The 24,542-nt window shown below is 38.4% G+C and overlaps 1 protein-coding gene across 1 annotated transcript in view; it reads left to right on the forward strand.

Annotated features, from left to right (window-relative positions):
• The window catches only part of CNTNAP5 (contactin associated protein-like 5), an 827,651-nt gene that overhangs the window by 246,711 nt on the left and 556,398 nt on the right, over positions 1-24,542 (forward strand). The window lies entirely within an intron of this gene.

Here is a 24,542-nt window from a genome sequence, read left to right on the forward strand (position 1 = left end):
AGAGAGAGAGAGAGAGAGAGAGAGAGAGAGAGAGAGAGAGAGAGAGTACTTGCCGCTCTCCTGCTATGTGGGAAGATTACAGGTGTATAAAGAGTATTTTATACGTGATCCTCAAGAACTTACAAATCAGTTGAAGAGAACAAATTGTTGAAGAGCAAATAGATAAAAAGGAGAAAGAGAATAGAAAGGCTAGGTGTTCCCACCACAATCCTTCTCTTAGCCATTTAGATGAAACTGTTTTGAAGATTAAAATAAAGCAATATTGCAAAGAAATATGCTTAGAAAATTTTAAGTAAATTAATTGAAGTTGATACAATATTCATCCATCTCCCAAGCTCCCATCCTTTAAGAAAGTAATGGTGCCCAGAGATTTTGCAGACTATCTTTAAGTGCTGTTTTGTGAAATATTTATTGAGTACAATGTAGAAAACATATGGTTGAAAAACATTTTACTTGGGAAAATTTTAAGTATTTTGTTATCAAAAAGATATGTGTTTTTGTTTTTACATTGAAGTATTTAAGACTACTATCTCTATAAAGTTAGTGCCTTCCTGTAGGTCAACCCAAAGGAAAAGTCAGCTAATTGAGAAAACTTGGCAAATGTAGATACTCCTGGGATCAATTAGATAAAAATAGGCAAAATGAGCTTTTGCTTTCTTTCTTCAGTGGTGGTTTCAGAAACCAGCTGCAAGGTTGCCTTTGACCAGGATTGGGAACTGGCTGGGATCTTTTAAGCCAGGAATTGAAAAGCAGCTTTTACAGTTCTACTTGCTCAGGCTCAATCCAAGAGCTGGCTCCTTCTGTTACTAACCCAAGCATTCCCTTCATACTGGCATGTAACTCCTCCCTGGAGCCCCAGTGGCATTTCTGCAGGCAGGTTATACCATCTTCACTCTCATTCAAAAACTGTTCTTATCCTTTGCCAGATTCAGAGGTGAATTGGCAGTTCACCATGTTTGAGATGCAGATACAAGGCAGGGTGGTTTTCAGGGTTTCAAGACAGAAATTATTTAAAGCTCCAATGAATCAATGACATGGAGATTCTAACAAGCACAGGGGCAATATGATATTATTGGTAGCAAAGCAAAGGACTTTGAAATCAGATATACTAGTTTTTCAGAATCAGGCTAAGTCATGAGGCTATAATGTTTGCTCCTGGGGATCTCTGTGTGCTTGCTTCTCAAATGGGTCTAATAGTTGGTTCTGAGCTTTAGAACTGATGGGTATAAAACAATCAGATGTTTAATGAGCCCTGGCCAGGTGGTTGAAATAAAAGGATATGCCTACCTGAAGTTATTCTCCTTTCATTGATCATTGCAATTGTCTCTGCTGGTTTATGTCCTACAGGGGAGAGAGCATACACAGCCAGTTTTCTCTGGTGCGTATGCAAAGCAGCCTGTACCTCTCAACTGACAGGAGTGGCAATATAGCTAAAATGTGCCTTTCATTGGATTGTTAGCTCCTTTAGAGCTATTTGATTGTTTTCTTTTATGCATTGACATGAGCATCCTCAGGCAGGTCCCACAAAAACAGCCCACCCCTGGTGGGCACACAATAGATACTGATCAAATGAAATCTTAAAAACCTGCAAAAATAATGTGTTCCAATTTCACAGGTGAGAAAGCTGAGACTCTGGAAGAACAAGTTCTAAAAGTAACACAGGTAATAAATGGAGGGCCTGAGATTCAGGCCTCAAAGTGATTTTCCAGAGCCAAGGCAGTTTCTAGTAAGAAAGACAGTATCTCATTATCAGTTTTCTTACAGATGAATAAACAGAAGTATAAATGTTCTTAAATAGCTTTCCCAGGCAAGTGTTTGCAGAAGGAGGACTGGGAAGCTCAGGCCTCTGAAGACATGTCCAGAGTTTCTTCTAACCTGTTTTTTTTATTCACCATGAAAGTTATTCTCAGGATCTTCCCAGAACCCTTACTATTTTCTTTGAGCTGCTCAGGCAGGATTTGCCTGACCCACGCAAGGCAATTATCCCCTCTCCTTCCATGAACTGAAGGAAGTCAATTCTGCCAGTGTCTTAGACTCACATGTTTGGAAATGAAGGGATCAGCTGTCACCTGCTCAGTTGTTCTAGATTCACAAGAGAGCATTTCTGGTGACTATTCTGACAGGCAGGCAGGCCTTTTCATTACACAGGAAGTGTGCCTCAGAACCCTCCACAATGACGTGTGGGAGAGTGATGCTGCAGAAAGGCTAAGTAAAAGAGGTTGCAATAATCACCAGCTCAGGAGCAGAGGGGGTGAACGATTTACCTGTGGGGTCTACAAGAGCGCCCACATGAGCAACACAGCCGGAAAGTCCTGGAAAAGGAGCCTCTGAGTCCAGATCTGTGAGTCATGGTCTCTGAGTCATAAGCTTTCAAGTCAGAGAGGAACCAGGGCTTCAGTTAAACATGTGGGATATAACCCTTTCAGCTTGCCAATGGAAATAAATTCAAGAGACAACAAAAACTTCTTCTGTTTTTGGCAATGTTAATTTTTTGCTACAAAGCTTTTACCTAGACCATTGAGAATGAAGACAGGGCTTTTCCTTGGCCTAACCCAGTAATAATCCATAACCTCCAATCAAATCTAGACTGTATCATGTAGCTAAAGCACTGGAAATATCAAAATATTTCCTCAAAAACTGATAAAATGTCCAAGTTACCCAGGTAGCCCTTTAACTTGGTGGCCATCTATTCTCTGCACAGGAACCCCCTCACCCAACAACTGGAAGGCAGTGTTCATGACCCATCTAGAAATGGGTTTCCATTCTGAAATACGAGAATCCTGTTGGGTCAGAACTTTATTAGTAGTTAAAATATGGCCTGAAGCAATCCCACACACTATTGCAGTTGCGTTGACTGATCTGTTTCCTCGGCTAGACTAAAATCTTCTTGAGGGCAATGGTGGTGTTGAGTTCACCGTTTTCCCTAATCACTACAAATGAATATTTTATATCCTTTTTGAATGTCCCATGTTCCCAAAACATTAGAAAACATAGAGTAGGTTTCAGTGCACTTTCTGCTACTTTAAAACTAGTAAGGGCCCTTCCTGGTGGCACAGCAGGTTAATACACAGCACTAGGAAGCTAAAGCCACTTCAGCATGAGTTTGATCCCTGCCCCGAAGGTGACCTACATGGTGCGGGAGACCTCTCCTAATCCGCCAGCTGCTCCCCTCAGCAATGTACTTCATCATTCCGCCTGTTCTGCTCCCCACTCTGTCTCTGGTAAAGCCTCTCACTGTACCAGCATCTCTGGCCTGTACCCCAGTTCTGTATGCATAAATAACCAAATCTTAAAAAGAGAGAGAGAGAGAGAAAAGAAAGAAAGAAACTAGTTAGCGGACTAAGTGGGAAAAGGAATTTAATGGGTGGCTGTACTTTCTTTTCCTCTGGGGACTTTGCCTAGATTTAGCAAGATCCCAGGTAGTATGCTCTGGGTTAATTGTTATTATCTGAGTATGTCTGAAATGCTGGAATCTGTGTGCTTTCACAAGATTTTCCACACATAATTAATTTCATGAGTAGTGGCCAGTTGGCAGCTTTCCCCTCTCCTGGGAATACCTGGAACATAGAAAAAGCTCTCCTTTGATAGAGTTACCTTAAGAACTGAAATTATAATCTATGTAATATATACATATAAACAGCAATGACTAGATTAAATTGAGTCATTTAAAATTTCTCCACCTTCCATACATAGACTTTCAGCCCATACACAACATTGGACATGAGCTTTTCAGTGGAATCCTGGATATGGAGAGCTGGTGAAAACTACTTCAAATGCACACTTTTTCCAGAACATCATTATATACAAGGATTTTGGTCACTGAGACAACTTTTCACCTGGAATAATAAAATATATTGCTATTTATAATATTTTGTTTAGTCAGCCTATGGACGATTTTCATTCTCTTATATGTCAGGTACTTTTAATGCATTGCCTTTATTTTGTTCGCAACACTTCAAATTAGGCATTCTTATCTTCATCTTACTTAGGAGAAAACCAAAAACAAGAAAGGTTAAATAATTTCCCCAAGGCTATCCAACAACTAATTGGTGGTTCTGAGACTCATCTGGAGTCAGTCTGGCTCCAGCTCACAGAAGCCTTTCCCTGGTGATGTTGAGTCTTTTTTGCAGAGATGAACAGCTTATTCCACCCAATGTACAATCAACCCTGGATGAAAGCACGCCATGCTCACAGCTACATTCTGGAGCAGAGTCTGAAGTTCTGGAACCCTTAAATTAGCTATGGAGCTGCAAAATGTACATATGTCAAAATCCTATTTCTTAATACTCTGCCTTAATTGATTGGGGTGGGGTTAGGCATCTGAATTTTCAGGCAATTTGGAAGTACAGCAACATAGAACCACTGTTCTAGAGCAGTGCTCACAAATACAACCCTCCCCTCCTCCGCCCTAGAGCACCAATACTAATGAGGTGCAAAGGAACCCCTAAAATTTCCTTAAAGAAAGTCCTCATTCAGTTGAACTAAGATTGGGCTTGAGTTTGTGCACTTTTAAAACAACTGTAACCGAGACACCAGTCCACAGACCAACATGTTGTTAGCAAGACTCCAGAACTTCCACTGTGTCTCTCCCAGCTACCTGATCTCCTCTTCTGCAGCTGTGCTTCTTCTGGGAGATATTCTCCAGGCAGGGGCTTGTATGGTGCTTTCAACTAATCTCAAGTCGCTAAGCTCGATATGTCACATAAAAATGCCATCTTTCCCTATAACAACTTGTTGTTGAGTGGAATAGAGGGCGGCTGGTAATGAAGTCCAGGTGGCAAGTTTGGTGCCCCAGTGTAATGCCCACAGGGATCAGTTAGCTTTGCTCCAGTCCTAGCCATAGTCTCTAGGCTCACCACTACACAGATGTGTGTGACTAGCCCTAGGGGATGGAAGCTTCATCCATCATGTACCAAAGGCTCATCAGAAATGTGGGTAGCATCTGATTCTGCTCACAGAGAGGTCAATGGCATCATCTTGATGGGAAATAAGCACTAGTACTGTAACTGGGTGCTTATACAATCTAGGCATGGTGCTAAACACTAGTAGCCTTGACAACAATCTGGGTGGCCTGCCATATCATTATCACCATTTTATAGATGAAGACGTTGGACTCAGTTTCAATCTTCTGACAGCACTCGGCCTAAAACAAGCTGGGATGGCTAGTGGGCCACACACTGAAAGACATAACTTAGGCTAGTGCATGATTTGTAGCCTCTTAGTGTAGGAAAGTTAAAATAAAAATAATATACTTCTAAGTCCTATCTTGCTTCTTGGTTCTGTATATTGTCCCTTAAATTTATAACGATGCTGACTGTGTCACTTATTCATTGTATTTTTAGAGACACATGAATCAGACCATATATATATATATATATATATACACACACACATACACACACACATACACACATTATGTATGTATGCATGTATGTATGTATGTATGTATATGTATATGTATATGTTGGTGGACATTTTAATTACATTCAAGATTAGCAGCGTGTGTATATTCTGGTTTAATTACCATAATAAAGATTCTGGTCCTTCTGACTGTATTTGTCATCATTTCACAAGGAAGTACTTCAAGATTAGGAGTAGAGGAACTTCTTCACTCAACTTTAGATTTGATTTTGATGCTTCTGTCTACTAGGGTCTGCTTTATTTCCATAAATTAAGGAAACACTAATTTGGACATGTTTTATTTTTTAGCAACACATTTAAAAGATAGCTACATCTGTTCAGACATAATTTTTTTTTGAAATTTACATTAATGAGTGAATCCTACAAAATAGAAAAAAAAATGATCAGGTAAGTTTGAAAGACTATAATTCAGTACAAAAGGCAAATTGCTGAAAATTAAGTAGCAGGGAACAGTTTTTGGAGACATCCCCATTAGCATTCCCTGTTCAGTTCTTGAGTCATACTCTCTTTCTAAATCAAATCAATCAATTAGTATACCAATCTTTTGTCTGACAACTCTGTATACTGGGAATTGTACCAAGCTCTGGGAATTTTGTTTAGTTCTGTATCATGGCATCAAAGCCAGGGTCAGAAATATTTCTTTCAGAATTCTATACTAGACAAGAGTTGTTTTTTGTTGTTGTTGTTGTTTTTTTTTTTTTTTAATATAACTTCTAGGCTCTTCTATACAATGAATGGTAAAATTTTATTTTTTTTACATTTCAGCTTCATGATTGCCAATAGCAATCATGTTTTCAGTTTGTAGTATTATATACCAGTAGGGTGAGTTTATGATTAATGATTCAGGTATGCTATAGTGTTATCACAACAGTACTTAGTATTGTATTGTGTGGTTTCAGTCTTCAACAATTTCAGGTGTAAAGCAATTTTTTGGCTTATTTGAATCATTTCATTAATTATAGACATCCTCCATTTTTTTGCCAGGGATCCATCATTTTTTTTTTAATTTTTTTTTTATTTATGCATACAGAACTGGGTACAGGCCAGAGGTCCAAGGGGCAGTAAGAGGATTCACTAGAGGCAGAGTGGGGGGCAGAACAGGCAGACTGACAAAGTACACTGCTAAGGGGAGCAGTGGGCGGGTAAGGAGAGGACTGCTGCACCATGTGGATCACTGCTCCCCTTCCCCCTAGTGGGGATCAAACTCATACTGAAGCAGTTGCAGCTAGCTTGCAGTGCTGCACTTTAACTCATTGTGTCACCAGGGAGGATCCCCATCTTTGTTTTAACAAATTTGTTTTTAATGAAATTGGTGAGTAGACTGTTACTAAAAACAAGCTAGATGAATAAATGCATGGGGGTTTTCAATTGACTTGAAAGCTGATCATTGATACAAAATTGTTTTTATATGGTTTAAATATATGCCCAGTCAAAGGAGAATGTTTAAAAGAATGAGAAAGTATGAGTTTGTGTAAACAAACTTTTCATCATTTTCCACAATATTAAAACAAACTCATACCTAAAGGGTAAGTAAATTGCTTTGTATAAGGAAGAATAAAATCTAAGTATGTTTTAGCTGTTATATTTTATGAATGTCTCTTAGTAGCCAGACAATGTACCAAGTATACCAGGTATTCAGTGTATGTTATTTTCTTTAGGCTTAAAATTTACCATAGTCCTGAGAGGTAGATCTGTCATGAGTGTAGAAAATGAGGGCCAGGTTGGATAAAAAGCTATTGGGAAAGTGAATTTAGATTATGAACCAGATATGCTCACTGCTGTCTGCTCTTTGCATGCTGCAACATTGCCTCCTGGGGTCTGAGTTGAAATTACACCCATAGCTAAAAAACATTACACATATCTTTTTACCCAGTGGTTTGCCCACTGGGAAACTCTGCTAAGATCTATATACCAATGTCACAGGTATCACATCCTATACATAGATATTTGAATTTTAGAATATATGCATGTTACCTACACTATATATTACTAGAATGTATATTTTGGTAGCAGGATTAGAAGTCTGTGTTTTTTTTTTAATTTTTTTTGTTTGTTTGTTTTTTCTAATATAGCTTAGAGTTCTAAATTTCTAAAAGCAACACAAGTTATTTTTAAAATTTGTATTTAGAGACTCCCTGGTTGTATTTAGAAAACCCCTGCTCAAGGGGTTATGTCTCAGGACTATGAAACTACCCACAACCACTGCAGCATGAGTTCAATCCCCAGCCAGGGAAGTGACTCACATGGCACAACAGACCTCCCTGTCTTATCTGCAGCTCCCCTCAGCAATGTATTTCAGTCATTCTGCCTGTTCTGCTCCCCACTCTGTCTTTGGTGAATCCTCTCAACCCCCTGAACCTCTCTGGCTTACACCTCAGCTCTGACATGCATAAATAAATAAATCATTATCAATAAAACAAACTTTATATTTAAAATAACCATTGGGCTTCTTGGAGGTATATAAACCTTTGAAGACTGATTGCAAAAGGTGTTAATCATGCTTACCTCAACTGTGCCTTTAGGACTGCTGGAAGAGGCAGAATATGCATCTGGTGGGTCACTGGTATACTCAGCATCATATACTTGAAAGAAATGTTCTAGTCAAATCCAATGTGCCTTATGCCTTTGTAGCACATCCTGCAACTCAATGGCTAATAGAATACTGTATTCAAATGGCACTGAGCTATTCAATGTGTTTTCCCTAGTGTATTGAGTTTGGAAATCACTACATAAGTTATTACTACAATTATTTTCCACCTTTATCTGCCAAAAGAAAGGGAAATCAATTTAGTCCACTTCTTGACTGCAAGGCTGTTATAAAAGATCCATTGTCTGCACCTATTCTGCCCATGGATCTTTGAAATTGGACCCAGCGATGCAACATAAATTGTAGAAAAGTGATCTTCAACTGTCAGGTTGACCACAGGACTATTTGGAACATGATTTGGAGACCTCTATTTCAATTTCCATAACTCATAAGGCTTCACCTTTGTTTAGACAAGCTCTAGACCTAATGATTTCACCAAATAATAGGTCACTTGTCTTCTCTCTTCTCCAATTTTTAATTACTTAAAATGTGAGCTGTCAAATCTGCAATCATTCAGCAGGCATTATTGGGGTGGGGGGTGGTATTAAAAGAAGCTGTGAGACTCACATGGTCCAAAACAAGGTCACTTAAGCCACAGAATATGCTTCACTTCTTACTTAGTACAAGAGCTGGCAAGTCTGTAATTAGCTATAGCTTCACTTCAGTTTTATTAAAGTAGGAATTTTGGTACACACCCCAAAGTCTCTATGTATAGGAAGTGAGTAAATGTGTATAATTTAGCAAAGGCAATCAAAGAGTGAGAACCCATGAATGGTGGATGCAACAATCTAAGGATGTACAAGCAAATCATTTTCTTTTTTTCTCTTTTTTTAAAGATTTATTTATTTGTGCATACAGAACTGGGGTATAGGCCAGAGGCTCAGGGGCGGTGAGAGGCTTCACCAGAGACAGAGTGGGGAACAAAACAGGCAGATCGACGAGGTACACTGCTGAGGGGAGCAGCGGGTGGGTCAGGAGAGGTCTGACACACCATGTGGTCACCTCTTGGACAGGTAGGGCAGGCGGAATAGAACTCATGCGGAAGCGGCTTTAGATTCTCAGTGCTGTGCTTTAACCCACTGTGCCACCAGGGAGGGCCAGCAAATCATTTTCAATGCTGGTTCTTGTGTTTATGGTTTATTACTATTTGAGTTTTGTTGCTTATATGCTAAAAAGCATGTGTGTGTGTGTGTGTGATGCAAGTGTATGTCTGTATGCATTTTTATGCATGCATTACTGAAATGTGAGAAGTGTTCATAATTTTATCATGTTTATCTACTACCATTTAACCTCTAACTACAATTAATATGTTGATATTCTCCTTTTATATTTTATTGACTTTTATTGACTTTAAGTATTTTCATAGTTATGGTCATATATATTTATACAAGTTTATCTCACCTACTTAACTCACTTAAAAATGTAGATGTTTAATCTTGCTATGCTGCAAATGTTAATTAACATTTCCATTATACTAATAATTATGCAGATATATTTATATATATATACATACCTATATAAAGCTATATATATATATATATATATATATAAAGCTAGAAACTACATAAAGTAAATTAGGAAACTTATAAATATTTATAGTTCTACAAGTCAAGAATAGTCACTGCTAACTTGTTAAGATATTTTCTTCTGGTCATTTATTATATACATACATCTATGACTTAATCTTAGGTATCAGTGAGAGTAAGCTCTACCATTATTTTCGAATAAAGGAAAAAAAAAAGTGCTATCAAATGAACACAGAATCCATGTTATCAGTTTGAACTTATATTTTATATCTGTTGAAATAGTGCAATTCTTAGGCACAGATAACAAGAAAATAGATGCAAAATAAATTAAATAAGGTATTTCTAAACTCTTCTACATTCAGCCTGTCTCCCCTAAATCACCTTTCATATATTCCTATTTTCCAATACAATGTCCATGAAATAGAAATTTTCTATGCTGAATCATAGTATAGGATTTGAAAGCTATTTATATAACAATTTAATTCACCACTTGTAGAACCATTAATGTACACAACTCATAGAGTGTCAAGGTTGTGCTTTAGCTCTGCTCAAGTCTACACAATTTCTGTGTGGCAAGGATAATTAATACATAATGGACAAACTGTGAACTATTGTTGGGTGATGCTCCTCTATTTCAGGCAGGGTGAGGATGAGTTTAGAACTAATGAAAGATGGTTATTTTACATAATTTTTCTATTGGTGTGTTTGTTTATACATATTTTATTTTTCTTTAAATTTCATTCAATATTAAATTGGGAACATTTCCCAGTATCATTAAAACTCTTTAAAAAATCATTTATTTCAAAGGATTCAACAAAAGTAGAGCCAAAAATTCTTAGCATTTGAGGCTTTTAGCAAATTACAATTATTGAAAACAAATTTGCCAACAAGACCATATTGAAAATTTTTGAACAAAAGCAAGGAGCAAGTGAAAAATTAAATGACAAACATTCAGATGTTAAAATGCATACATTCATATACATATATACATACATACATATATTTGTATATGTGTGTATGTATGTATGTATGTGTGTATATGTATACACACACACACACATATATAAATCTATAATTGCATGTTGGAGTATCCTAACTTTTGGAAAACATGTTTTGATGGGTTCCTACCTTTAATTAAATAAATTGATATTCTATATAGGGGAATGAAGTTGAGAAAAAAACTATGACTTCTCCACAGCATAACCCTGTGGAGCTATCTGCTGTCACTCAAACACCGAATTTGATTCCTGGCCAGGGAGCTGACCCTCCTGGCCAGGGAGCTGACCCACATGGCACAGCAGACCTCTCCTGAGTCAGCTGCTCCCCTTAGCAGTATATTTCAGTAGATCTGCCTGTTCTGCTCCCCACTCTATCTCTGGTGAGTCCTCTAACCCCCCAACCTCTGGCCTGTGCCCTAGTTATTGTATGCATAAATAACTAAACCTTAAAACAAAACAAAACAAAACAAAACAAAACAAAAAAAAAGAAAAATATGGTGAAAGGAGGCAAAAAAAAAAAAAACACTGCACACATATGCACACATAAAATACTTGCATTGAAATATATAAGCATTTATTTGCCAAGACAAAAATTAGAATTGAAAATATCTCTGGCTAGCAATTTTATTCTGAATATACCAAAACCTTAGCATCTATAAAGAATTTTTGCTATTACAAATAAAATGGACTATTTTTGATTAATTTGATATGTCAGCGATTTCTGATATAAAACCATAAACTGTAATCTTGAAGAAAACAGTGAGCATTTTAAAAAGAATAACAATATAGTATCGTCACATTTAAAACTAATTTTTCATAAAATATGTAATAGTGAGATTGAGCTAGAGACAGTTTGATCTAAGACAATAACTAAAGACAACAAAGTGTATGAATAAGAAAGAAATAATTATTTTGTTTATAATATATATTATGCATTTCAAAATTTAAAAAGGTATTTTAATGTACTAAGCAATTTTTTTGTCTTTAGAGGTAAATTTTAGTAAAAGTAATTTTTCTTAATTTAAAAACCCAAACAATTATATTTTAAATACTCGTGATATATTTCAAGATAATTTGTTATTAGTAAATAAATATATTTTAATTCATTATTTAATAAATATTCAATAAATAAATGTTTAATGATACTTTAGATAATTGAAATATTTTTTTTAACCAGAGAATAATTTCTCTGACAATAAATATATGATATGATACTAACCTACTACATTTGGAATGTTGCAGTTAAGACTTAGCATTTGTACTCAGTATATACATATTAAATGAATACCTCTCCACCTGCATTCCTGATCTTTTTGTTTGGATAAATTCCAAATGATGGAATTTCTGAATCTCATCCTATGAACTTATTAATCTAAAAGGGGTCATTCTTTTGAAAGATTGTATATGTTCTTTGCCTTTGAGGGATGCTAGTAATAAAAATCCAATTCATAATTTAAAGGCAGAAAATTATTAAAATAGGTTTCAAATAGTTAAAAAATATCAATAGCACTTTTAGAAAGATAATATTCAGCAAATAATGTGAATGGTACTTGTGAAGATTATTTTCAAGTAATTACATTTTTATTCACTCAATTATATTTAAATCACAGGCAGTCATTAAGTATTTTCCATGTTCGGAGAATTGTGCAAGATCCTCTAGATATTGAGGTAAATAAGATACACATTCTGACCTTAAGGGATTCTCCTGTTATTGGTCAAAATGCAAACAGAAATAATTACTGCAAACACTTGCAGATATTATAATAGAGCTCCTGAGGGCAGTGAACACAGAGGGTGGGGGCTCACGTGCTGAAGAGTGGGACTGGCGATGGAGGAGATTTCCTAGGAAATATGACAGTGGAGCTGAGGCTAAGAGACAGTGTATATACGGCAGGGAGAACATGCATACAGAGTGGTTATATGGACAGTGAGTCTGTAATTAGGTAAAACGTGGCTTAGTTGAGAGACAACAAATACAATGTCCAATTAATCCTAGTAAGCAATGGGTGGGTGGGAAAGAGGAAGGGTTAAGTCTGGGTTGGGGTTTCCATGATTAAAATGTAGTAAACCTTATTTGTCCTTCTCTGGAAGCTCTGACAGTATTATCTCACTTTTGTAGCTGATATTGCCAGTTCTGTTGTTATTCCATAAAGCAGATGCATTCATAACTAAGTTTCTGCATGCTAGACATAATGATAACCCCAGAAACAGAGCACTGGGCACAAAAGAGAAGCTAGACAGACTGGAGCTAGACATAGAAATATTCTGGACTCAGAGGTCAGTGAAGTTCTCTCTGAAAAGATAATACATGAACTACACCATTAATTCTAAGGACAATTTACCAGGTTTAGTTCTAAAAGGAAAGTGAACCAGGCAAGGGGACAACAAAATGATTAGTGGAACAGAATTAAACTTAGCTTATCTTTTAAAGGACTAGAAGAAATCTAGTGACTGCAGTTTGAGAGCAAAATAAGAATGAGAGATAAAGGATGCAAAGATCAAGATTAAAATCCCTCTAGAACTTGTCTTGATGAGGGCTTTAAATTTTATGCAAAGTGGAATGGGAAAGTACTGAAAGTTTGCAAGGTGATGGAATGCTAACTTAGAAGCCCATTTTTTTTTTTTAAGGAAAAAAAAAAAAGCATGTTCACATACTGTCACTCTAATATGGGAGGGAATACAAGTGACATGAATATGTCTCAGAATAATGCATCTTTTGATTGCATATAATACTTGAAAATAGAGCTTTCCACAAAACTACAGTAGAACTTGAATGTAGTTCTCACTTTTTTTTTCTTGTGAGTAGTAATGCCAATCATTCTAAATTGCTGTCTATTGAAAAGAGTGCTATTCTATGCCAAACCGATCTTCGGTTCTCATCCTGGGCAGAACAGGGTTGAGTGACTGACATAGATCAGGGTGTGGGACACAGGGAAAATACAGAACTACCATGGAAAACCTAGCCTAATAGCACAAATATTTAATGAAGACTTTCTGACAGTTTTTCTTTAAGTACATTATTATTTCAGAAATAAGTTAATTTTCCTTCTGATTGTCCTTATGTCAGTGGTTACTGCCACTTTGACTTTGATTGATTTTACCTTAGCCTCTTTCGAGGAGGTAATCATCTGTAAGAAATGAGCAATTAAAGGAATTCTGTAAGTGATTATAAAGTAACTAAAATTTATGAACAGTCCTCTACTAAATAGTATGTTATGTTTGTATAATCAAAAAAGAAAATCTTTTAAAAATAACTACATTTATATCACATCATGTTTTCTGCTGACGTTGAGCCATTCATATTCTGTTTTTTTTTCTCTATGTATGCTATTGATGCTTTTGTTCATATGTATATATAGGCAATTATTCACTTGATTATAACCCTAAGCACATTTTTTCATGCCATTTGTCAAAATAATTAATGTTAGCTGCCTACAACAGAAAATCACCCTAGAAATCTTATTGGCTTTAATGCCACAAAGATTTATTCCTTAAGTAATTTCTGAAGTGGTTGGATGGCCATCCACCATCTTGTACACCATTTAGAACAAGCACCCCACAAAAATGCAATGGCAAGCAATACAAAATGGAGGGTATACACTGGTCCCTATTTGCCTGTTCAGATTTGTCAGGACTCAAATCCTAACAGACCATGGGCAGATCTGGTTTCATGGTTAAGTTCAATAGAGGAAATGGAATGTTTGTGGTGGCAAGTCTGTCACTATATATCCTGTCACCAAAAATCCACTATCCCATAAATATACACTCATACCTTCTCCTGTCTCAACATTTTAGACTTGCCATAGCTCTATTGAAAAAGACATCCTAAAGTCTTATCCACTCACTGCATTTCAAATCTAGGATTGTGTCAGTACCTCTCTAAAGTCTCACTATGACTCATTTTAGTACAACTCTCTTAACTTTAACAGAAACTTGCCTCATCATTCTCACTCTCTACTTCTACAAACAGCATACACAAAGATAGATTAGACAGATGGATAAATACATGGGTAGGTGGGAGGGTGGGTGGATGGATAAACTGATGGAGTGAATATGCAAAGGTGGCACAGAAACAAAATAATAGAAACAGAAAAGCTGTCAGTGAGGGGAAGACCTGGACAGGTGCAAAGTCAGTCAAAGACTTACGGTTTTTCTGCAACCCTGCTCCACAAATGCTGTCTTCCTTCTGAAAGTTGGAGACCTCATTTGATTTCTGGGGCAGCTGCTGCATGACCATCATCTGGAGTCTTAAACTCCTTTCTGGAAAGTATTTCTTTTTTCACAGGGAAACATTTCTTCCTGGTATGAGCAATAATAATCATAAGGGTTGTGCTCATTTTGAGTGCTACCTGATTTTCTCAACTCACGTCTTTTTGTTTGGAGAAAGTTGGGACCAAAGGAATATTTTAAGGGTCAATTATAATGTGATGTTTTTACTGCAGTTCATGATGTGTTTATAGCTTTTTATACATATAACATTATAATTAAGAATACTCATGTTTGCCTCACCACTAGAAGACTGCTAATGGGAATGCTTTCCCTTAGAGCTATTTATCAGTAATGACATACAGACAAAAATTTGAGATGTTTTTCTTTTGTTTCAGCAACCCTATCATTCATTAATTTTTTTTTTCCCATTGGCAAATTCTTGTCTGGAAAAACACATAGAAATAATATTGTAAACAAAATAAAAGAAGTTACTTTAACTGAGAGGCTTTATTGACTTGGTGCCAAAAGTTTTTGTAGTAACTTATCATATTCTTTGAGTATCTAGAGGCACAGAGGTTTTTTTCCAATCAAATTCCAAATATTTCTGTTTTCAAGCCTTCTTATTTTTGCATATAAAATGACAGGTTATTTCTTAAGGTTATCTTTTTCTTTTGAACCTTGACAAAGAAAATATACATTTCTCATTTTCTAGTTCCCAGCCTTTCCCCTTTAGCCATAAGTCCATGATGCAGAAGGTGTGTCCTCCATGTGAGTGGTTCCTATAAATGTCTCACAACTGCCAAACACAGATCCCCATCTTTCTACCTCTGTACCACCCATCAAAGAACCATTAAATCTGGCCACCAACTGAATATCATTCTTTTTTCTTGTATTTCTTATTTGTCACTTGTTGCAGAAGTGATTTCCAGGCACTTATTTCTACATTAGTCCAAGTAATTAATACTAACTGCCCACAGAACACAAACTTCTGTAATGTCAATTCAAAATGTGACAATTTGTTTCTCATACTGTTAGCTGGCAGAATGAGGGATACCCCAGGACTCCCAATCCTGAACACTCTAAATGGGTCCCGCCATCTGCCACATAAAGACAAAGCAACTTTGTGTGAAAGAATTTTAATAGGAGAATGTGCACAAAGAAAGACAAGATACTAGTTTTCCTAGTAAGATACCCAAAGTTACCCATGCCCTTGTCTAAGTAGCCATCCAGACAAGGTTGAACAAAATGGGGCTACTGAGTTTGCTAAAAGGCTAAGGAATCTTCTGGTGGGGAACCATAGGAGAGGGCTAGAAGTCAAGTCTGAGATGAAGGGAGCAAAAGGAAAGAACAAGTCAAGTTAAAGGAGGATGCCATTATCACTTCCTCCTGGATTGTTAGAGCATCCGTGTCTCTTACAAGTGTCTCTACATATCTCAAATCCACATGTCCCCTTCCATGTCACCCACGTCCCTGGGGCAAGTCCAAAGCCAAGAAGCAAATGTTCCCTCCTTCACCTGTCTCTGCTCACATACCTTCTCCAAGTGTGCTTTTGGTCTTCTTCCCAAGACTCTTCTCATAGCTCAGTTCCACCTTGTTTAGGTGGCTCAGGGAGCCTGGAGCCTCGCCTTTTTATGGAGATTCTCTGTAATGACACTATGGTTTGATATGGATGGGATGGTGGGATGGGCTGGCTTCCTGTGATTTAGAGCTTTGTCAACTGAAATGCTGGCCTCCATCTATATCCCTAAAAAAAAAAAACAAAACAAAACAAAAAAACCTGTATATTAGCTATAACTAGTGAGACAGCCCCAATCCAATCAAGGGAACTTTAGGAGAACACGTATAATGTGGGATGGGGACTATTTCTCTGAGCCAAATTATTGCCTTTTTAAAACTATTAAAACTATTGACATATTCATAGGTTCACATTCATTTCAACTTTCCCCTGGACGTAAGGCAAGATGGTCATGACTTAGTCCAGAGATGTGAAAAGTCACATGGGTTTAGATTAGTTCATAACCGCCAAGCCACCAGCTCAAGACTTGCCTGGGTTCATGATACCAGCAGACAGAGAAAATTTCGGAAGCCCTGGAGGGCTAACAACATATCTCTATTACAGAGGCAGCAGTGAGGAAATGCACAGGATACATTTGCAGCATGGGGCCCAGCAGGCAGTGGGCATGAGCCAAGCCATTGGGGACACAGCACCCGTGGCTCCCACACAGCTGGCAGGCCCTCAGGTAGCCCCCGACTGGCACAGCAGAAACAACAACAGCATCACCTGTGGCAGCAGTCACTGGCTACAGTAGCAGCACCCTGCTTCTCTGCCGCAGCAATAGTGACCCTATTAGTGTTGCAGGGCACCCCAAATGTGAATTGGGTTGCCTGTCTGTGGGTTCTCACCCGTGCACTTCAGTTCAGTTGTATTATGAACACCCACAAAAAGGTTCAATATGGATTTATTTACAAGGAGAAAGGTAAAGGGAACAAGGAGAAAGGTAAAGGGAGAGAAATACAATTTAAGCTAGAATGTCCTACCAGTCCTGCTGACTTGGACTCCACAGACACGCTGAAAACCGATTGAGAGCCAAATGACCAGCTGTGAACCACCAGGCCAAGAGACTCCCAGAGCCCACATGTCTGGTTTTATCCTAACCTGGCTGCTCAGCTCCGCCCTCATGTCCCAGCGTGCTTCTCCTTGTTATTGATGGGATTTGTAGTTTCAGTATCTGGAGTGGGGATGGAGTCCATGGAACCTGTACCTGTTACATTTGCTTTTATATGATTTATAGATAAAGCAGGATTTATGACTAGGTTACATAAGCATGTGTTCGCTCATGTGGACTGTCTATCCATCAAGATTGCATACCATTTACTGCTTTCCCCACATTCACACCACATTGCAAGGCTACTTGTTTTCCAGTAGGCCACCTATGCTGGAAGTTCACAGGGAAAAACAGCCTGCACAATTCTGAGAAAACTCTTTTTTTTTTAAGATTTATTTATTTATGAATATGGTCCTGGAGTACAAGCCAGAGGAGCAGTCACAGTGAAAGGATTCACCAGAGGCAGAGTGGGGAGCAAAACAGGCAGATTGATGAAGTACACTGCTGAGGGGAGCAGCAGGCGGGTCAGGAGAGGTCTGCCACGCCATGTGGATCATCTCGTAGTGGGGATCAAACTCACACCTAAGCAGCCATGGCTAGCTTGTAGTGCTGTCCTTTAACCTGCTGTGCCACCAGGGAGGGCCCAGAACAGTTTTTATCATGTGCCCAACCACAGAGATTTCAAACAGTATCACTCGCGTCAAGCACTTCTACAATCCTGCAGACACCGTCAGGAGAAAGCAAATGATTCCAAGAAACCCACAGCAGAATCCCCTCACTTCACCATAAGTGAGGATCAGGAACCTCTTGGAGGGAGAAGGCTCAGGAGTGATGGAGAGAAATTTGCTAGGTGAAGACAGGAGAGGAGAGTAGTAGTACAGGCCATAGCAGATAACAGACCGACCGTTGAGGAGGACTAGAGAGCATCATCCTTGGTATAAGAAGAGAAGGTAAGGGGTTGAGTTGAAAGGAAAGGAAGTTAACAGTGGGAAGAAATGGTGTGTAGGCCACAGAAATAAAAGGCGTGGCATGCCACTTTAAGGACTTTGGAGTTCATCCTGAGGACAGAAAATTTAGTCAAACTACTGCCAGAAATCTTTTATCTCTGCCTTCCTCTAATTCACTGCCAGATGCAACAACTTAGGAACATGTTTAGCCCTAGGGCAGACAGCAGCTTTTGAGGAGGCAGGTTCTCCAGCTGGTTCTAGGAAGGTAATGGCAGGGCCAAGAAACCTGACACTCCTCCAGTTTTAACCTTGAAAAACTGGGGTAGGTATGAATGTGCTTATCCATCAGATCAAATTACAAGAACTATAGTATCCAAGGATATCAGAGCCAGAATCTGCTTCTGCTTTAGAAACAAATGTACCCTCACTTTCCTTTGACAGCTTATAAAAATGAGAAGGAAACAAAGTTGCCTCTTCTTAAACAAAAATGAGCTCCACTGAGGAAGCAGCTTGTAACTCAGGGGATCTAGCTTCTTCCCCAGCCTGTGATTTAGTAATTATGTGATCAGGCATTGCATGTTGTACAACAACATTGGTCTGTAATTGCTACAACAGCTAACTCTTTTGCTTTGATGATGTACCATATAACACTTGGAATTGATAGGCCCTGAATCTTTATTTTCTTTGCAGAGGCAGTATGAAATCTCCCAAAACTGGACAGCTATACTTGCTAACTAACATGTAGTATTGATCACCCTCTTTAACTCGTGTGCCTTTTGCAATTTGTGAACTAACATTGCACTATTCATTTGACTCTTATCCATCACACTTTATTCTTGCCTCATCCACCCCTCTCCCTGGGGTATGTGAAGGAAAATCATTAATGAAGAATTTCTGCATAGTGTGACCTTACTGTTCACCTACAACAGGTAATTTTTACTTATAAGATCTTGAAAAATAATCTTTAGTTCATTGCATATATTGTTATTAAATTACACTGCTTGGCTTTGCTTACTCTCCGGCACTGGCCCACACAGTGTTCTGTGACATCAGGCCGGGCCAGCACTCACGCCCCCTGTGCAGTGGGCACCCTAAAGAGCTGTTCCCAGGAGCTTTAACTCGGACACATAGTGCATCCTGTCAGTCTCCTGGGTTATATCTCCCCTGTGGTGGTACTCCTGCCTCTGTTCCTGCCATTTTATCTCTGATCTCTCAAAGGATTAATTTAGGAGTCTAACTGAAACACACTACTTGAGACTCTTTGGAGGAAAATACCCACCACAGGTAACTCCTTGTGGTAACTCCTTTGCTAAAATAGGTTATTTGATTTCAAGGACAATTATAATAATGAAAGCAAGCTGTATCTAGTCTGTACCCTGCTTTGCAGTTAAGTGTTCATTTTTATATATGTCAATTCAAACTTTCCCATTCACCAAAGTAGTTCTAGGTCTGAGTAAGGTAAGTATGGGGTAAGAAACAACAAGTTTAAAGTAGTTATTAAACACCATTTTACTTTTGTCCTTTGTGAAATGTGTATCATTCCAGATCTGTGTCCTGGGTTATGTTCTCCAGAACTCAGAACTTCTGTCCAGGGATCAAATCCTTTGTTGTTCTTTGGCTCTTTTTTTCTTTATAACTGCACATATTAGATTTTTGCCTCCATAAAGGTACAATCACCCACCTACCTGTTCCTTTCTCTACTAGTGTATCTTATGTTTCCACCAGCTCCCCGTGAGTTGTTGAAACACCCTTAATCCTTCTCATGAACATTTGGGAGGTCTCTTTAGTCCTATGTCATGAGCCTGCTGGATCACTTACCAGCATGTGGGGAACAGGGAGGCAGAAACTTAACTTCCCAGAATTGACTTAAACAAGGCAGTGCCTATTTGAACACATGGCCAGATGGTGTAGATGACGTAAAGGTTAATCTGTGTATTCAATTATGGCATACATTTTCCAAACAGAGATTTTTAAATCTAGATGGTTCCAACTTGCAAAATCTTATACAGATGTTTATAGCAGACAGATTAAGCAGTTGTTCACTCATGAGAGAATTATAGAAACATCTGACCCTCCCTCTGAGGCAAAAGGCAGCTGTGGATGGGTCATACAACCAAGACAGGTATTTAATTTAGAAACAAACAACTGCCAAAAATACAATTTCTGCCTGTCTTTTGTAGAAATTTGTTCTCACACTGTTAACAGGCAGACTGAGGGATACCCCAGGACCCCCAAACATTCATGGTCTAAATGGGATCTGCCATCTGCCACATCAAAACAGAACATACTCTTTGTTTGGAAGAACTTTTATAGGTTAGTATTCATAGAGTGAGGAGAAAGGATAATAGCTTTCCCAATAAAATACTTAGTTATCCATTCATTGAGGGTAAATACCCAGCCAAAAAGAGTCACCCCAAATTGGGGTGACTGAGGTTCAAAAGCTTGTCATTAGTCTAAGACACCTTTTAATGGGGAATCATAGAAAAGGAGCAGAGAGGTCTAACAAGCCTGGGACAAAAGGCACTCCAATTCTTGTTAACTGGATTTCTCCTCAAACTCACTTCTTTCAGTGAGAGTGGAGAGTGCCCATTGAAATCACTCACATTGGTTATGTCTAGGTCTCATCTTACTGGGCATTGATTCTACCTTTCAGCTTTGACACATGGTTGCATATTTCACCTGAGTCTGTAGAGTCATGTGTTTTAGTCTTTAAACTCAGCTCTTTATGTTTCTATATGTTCTATTCTAAATATAATTGCATCCTTTTATTTATTTTTTTGGGGGGCATACAGAATTGGGGTACATGCCAGATGTTCAGGGAAGCGGTGAGAGAAATCACCAAAGACAGAGTGGGGAGGAGAAAAGGCAGATCGACAAAGTACAATGTTGAGGGTATCAGCTGGTCGTCAGGGGAGGTTTGCCGCACCATGTGGGTCAGTTTCGGGGCCAGAGGCTGCAGCTAGCTTACCGTGCTGTGTCCCAACCCATTGCGCCAGGGAGGGCGCTAAATACAATTGCATTCTATTGCCCGCATTCTGACTATAATGCAAGTGTTCTAGATAGAGTGTCCATTGTCCTTTGAGAGCAATCTGAAATATATATATATATCCCTGATATCAGAAGTCAGACTCAGAAGGTAGGAGGTCCAGGGACTTAATGTCATGGGCCAAAGTGACAAAAGTGAAGATGGTTTAGTATCTGCTAAATGACAATGAATTCTCCATTGGTGTTTTCTAGGTCTCAAACAAGGAAGATGAGTCACTGGTGGGAAAGTGCATGATGTTTTAGCAACTAGATTGCATTGTATCTTGATAAACATGTCTTTATTTTCTCTTGATCCTCCATTGCCTTAGTAGAGATTTCTCTAATACCTTGTTGGGGGCTGGTTAAGGTGCAGGAGTTTAAACCCTATTTTCAGTATACTGAATCAGAACCTGTGAAATATAACAAGTCTGCCAGGTGATTTGTAAGGGTTTTACAGTTTGATAAACACTGCTCTGAAGGCTTATTCTCAAGAATGCTATGCTTTGGGCTATGGGGAGAGATTCAAAAACTACATTTGACCATCTGTTGTTAATGGGCAGAGTATTTAGCAAGATTTGCTTACAAGCAAAAGGTGAATGTCTAGTAAGAAATTTTTGGCCTACATGAATATTTGTTTCCTATATGAAATCTCTCCCCTTATTGCGAATATTGCATGATTTTTTTTTTTGAGAAAGTCATGCTTTCTTAAGAAGAATTTTGTGAGCTCAGAAATGGGAGTGTGAGCTTTGACTACTTATCCATACTTCTGATTCTGCTCCCAAACCTTTCCTAAGCCTCCTCCATACTTTCTAACATGATTCTGTATTACCTGTTTAGCTGTGGACTGACAATTTCCATTTATTTTTGGCACAGATAGTCAATCCCAATGTTGCCAACTGAAGCCAAGCAGATGTGCTAAGAATTTTATTGACAATTTTATATAACCACTTGAATTACAGAAGGCTCAAACCAAATTAATGGAAAATTAAAGCATAGGAGATTTAAGACAGAAACTATTTAAACAGGCTTAAAAGGTTACCACAGGAACAGAACAGGATCAGTTTGTTTGAGTGATAAAATAAGAATTTAAGCTGAATCAGGGAGAAAAAACCTGCCTCTTGACCTATAGGTTTATCTCCTAACTGAAGAATCAGCTGTTTTACTATTTAGGAATTAAAGATGAAGGAATATATAAATGTAAAAGCAATGCATTGGCAAAGTTCCTAAGGCTTGTACAGGAAAAATAAAAAAAAATTTGTAGAGTTGTAGAATTTGAATATAGAGACTGAAATAACGAAAGAGCTTATGTCTGTTGATGAGAAAAAGTTGACTTCAAATCCTATAAACTGCACGTCTAGGTATTTTGCTTTGACTCTCAAAGTTTGGCTTCTTTGGTATACAGTGGAAATTACACACACACATATATAAACAAGCTGTTGTATATATTAATGGATTATTTATAGAGCTCATCAACTTCACATATTCAGTAAAAGGGAACTAATTATATTAGGAGGGAATGTTGATCAAAGTCTAATGGCAGGAGTGAGACTATGTGATGCTGGGGGACATTTATCAATCCACTTTAATACAATATAACTCTTTTCCATGTTTGAGAGTTACAGTTTTGAAATAGCATAGAAAGCTATCATCACACCTTAATGGATACTGTCCATACACAAGGAGTGATGATGCTAATTGACATTGGGTGCTGTGTCACTTGATGGCGAAGTCAAAGCTGAACTCATGGTTAAAGGGCTAAAGTCCAGGGCCTCTAGCCAGTGCTTGACCCCATGGGCTTCTGCTACTCTGTATTTACATATGCTAAGACTGTTGCTTATGAACATGCTCTTTGCCAACAAAGTTTTCCACCAAAATAGTTAAGAGATAGAACAGAATGGGAGCTTCCTCTAGAATCAACACAGCATTGACTTCACAAGGCAGTGCTTTTCTGTTCACTCTATTTATCCCAAGTATGTAGAATGGTGTCCCCCATATAGAAGGAGTTGAAAATATCTGCTGGGTTAATTAATGAGCATATATTTTTATATTAATAGAGGAAAGAGGGTAGTCTCCACAATTTTCATCTGCAAGGGGTTAAGAATACACTACGCTTTAAAAGTATAAAGTGGGCCCTCCCTGGTGGCGCAGCAGGTTAAAGCACAGCACTGAGAAGCTAAAGCCACTTCCGCATGAGTTCCATTCCTGCCTGCCCCGGAGGTGATCACATGGTGTGGCAGACCTCTCCTGACCCGCCCGCTGCTCCCCTCAGCAGTGTACTTCATAGATCTGCCTGTTCTGTTCCCTACTCTGTTTCTGGTGAAGCCTCTCACCACCCCTGAGCCTCTGGCCTGTACCCCAGTTCTGTATGAATGCATAAATAAATCTTTATAAAAAAATAAAAAGTATAAAGTGAAGCCCTCCCTGGTGGCACAGCAGGTTAAAGCATAGCACTAAGCAGCTAAAGCTGATTTGGCATGAGCTAGATCCCAGGCCAGGGGGTTGACTCATATGGCATGACAGACTTCTCCAGACACACCCGCTGCTCCCCTCAGCAGTGTAGTTGGTTGATCTGCCTGTTCTGCTCCCCCCTCTGTCTGGTGAATCCTCTCACTGCACCTGCATCTGCACCTCTGGCCTGTACCCCAGTTCTGTATGGATAAATAAATAAATCTTAGACAAAATAGTATAAAGTGCACACAGCGATGAGATGAGTTCTCCAGGCTGTTTTTAACTTCCTTGGAGGTCCTTGTCCAAGTGTAGACTTCTATTCCCCTCATCAGTCTTAGTCAGTTGATCAAGGTGGTTCCCAAGACTGTTGGCAGAAATGCAGGTAAAGCTTGAAAACCCTGAGTTAGATTCTAGGTGGGAGTGTGTGTGTGTGTGTGCGTGTGTGTGAGATTGTACATGCACATTCATGAGTACTTGGATGTGTCCCTGTGTATTTTGTGAGTGGGAACAAAGGAAGAAAAAGAAACCAAGTAGCAAAGAAAAATGCAAATATGTGGAACTACCTACTTAGTGGATTGACAAACTGTTTCTCCTTTATTAAGAATAATATTTATCATTATATCTCTTCACAAGGAAAGATCGCTAGAATCATAGCTCTTTCCAAAATAGTTGAATTATCTTCCTTCCTCCATGTCTCCTCTATTGTTTCCCCAACACCACTCTTAATGAACCCTTGGAGAGAGAGCAAAGAAAACAGGCCTCATCAATTTCTCTAA

Source organism: Condylura cristata, unplaced genomic scaffold (genome assembly GCF_000260355.1).
Source record: "Condylura cristata isolate star-nosed mole 26May11 unplaced genomic scaffold, ConCri1.0 scaffold00002, whole genome shotgun sequence".
Lineage (NCBI taxonomy): Eukaryota > Metazoa > Chordata > Mammalia > Eulipotyphla > Talpidae > Condylura > Condylura cristata.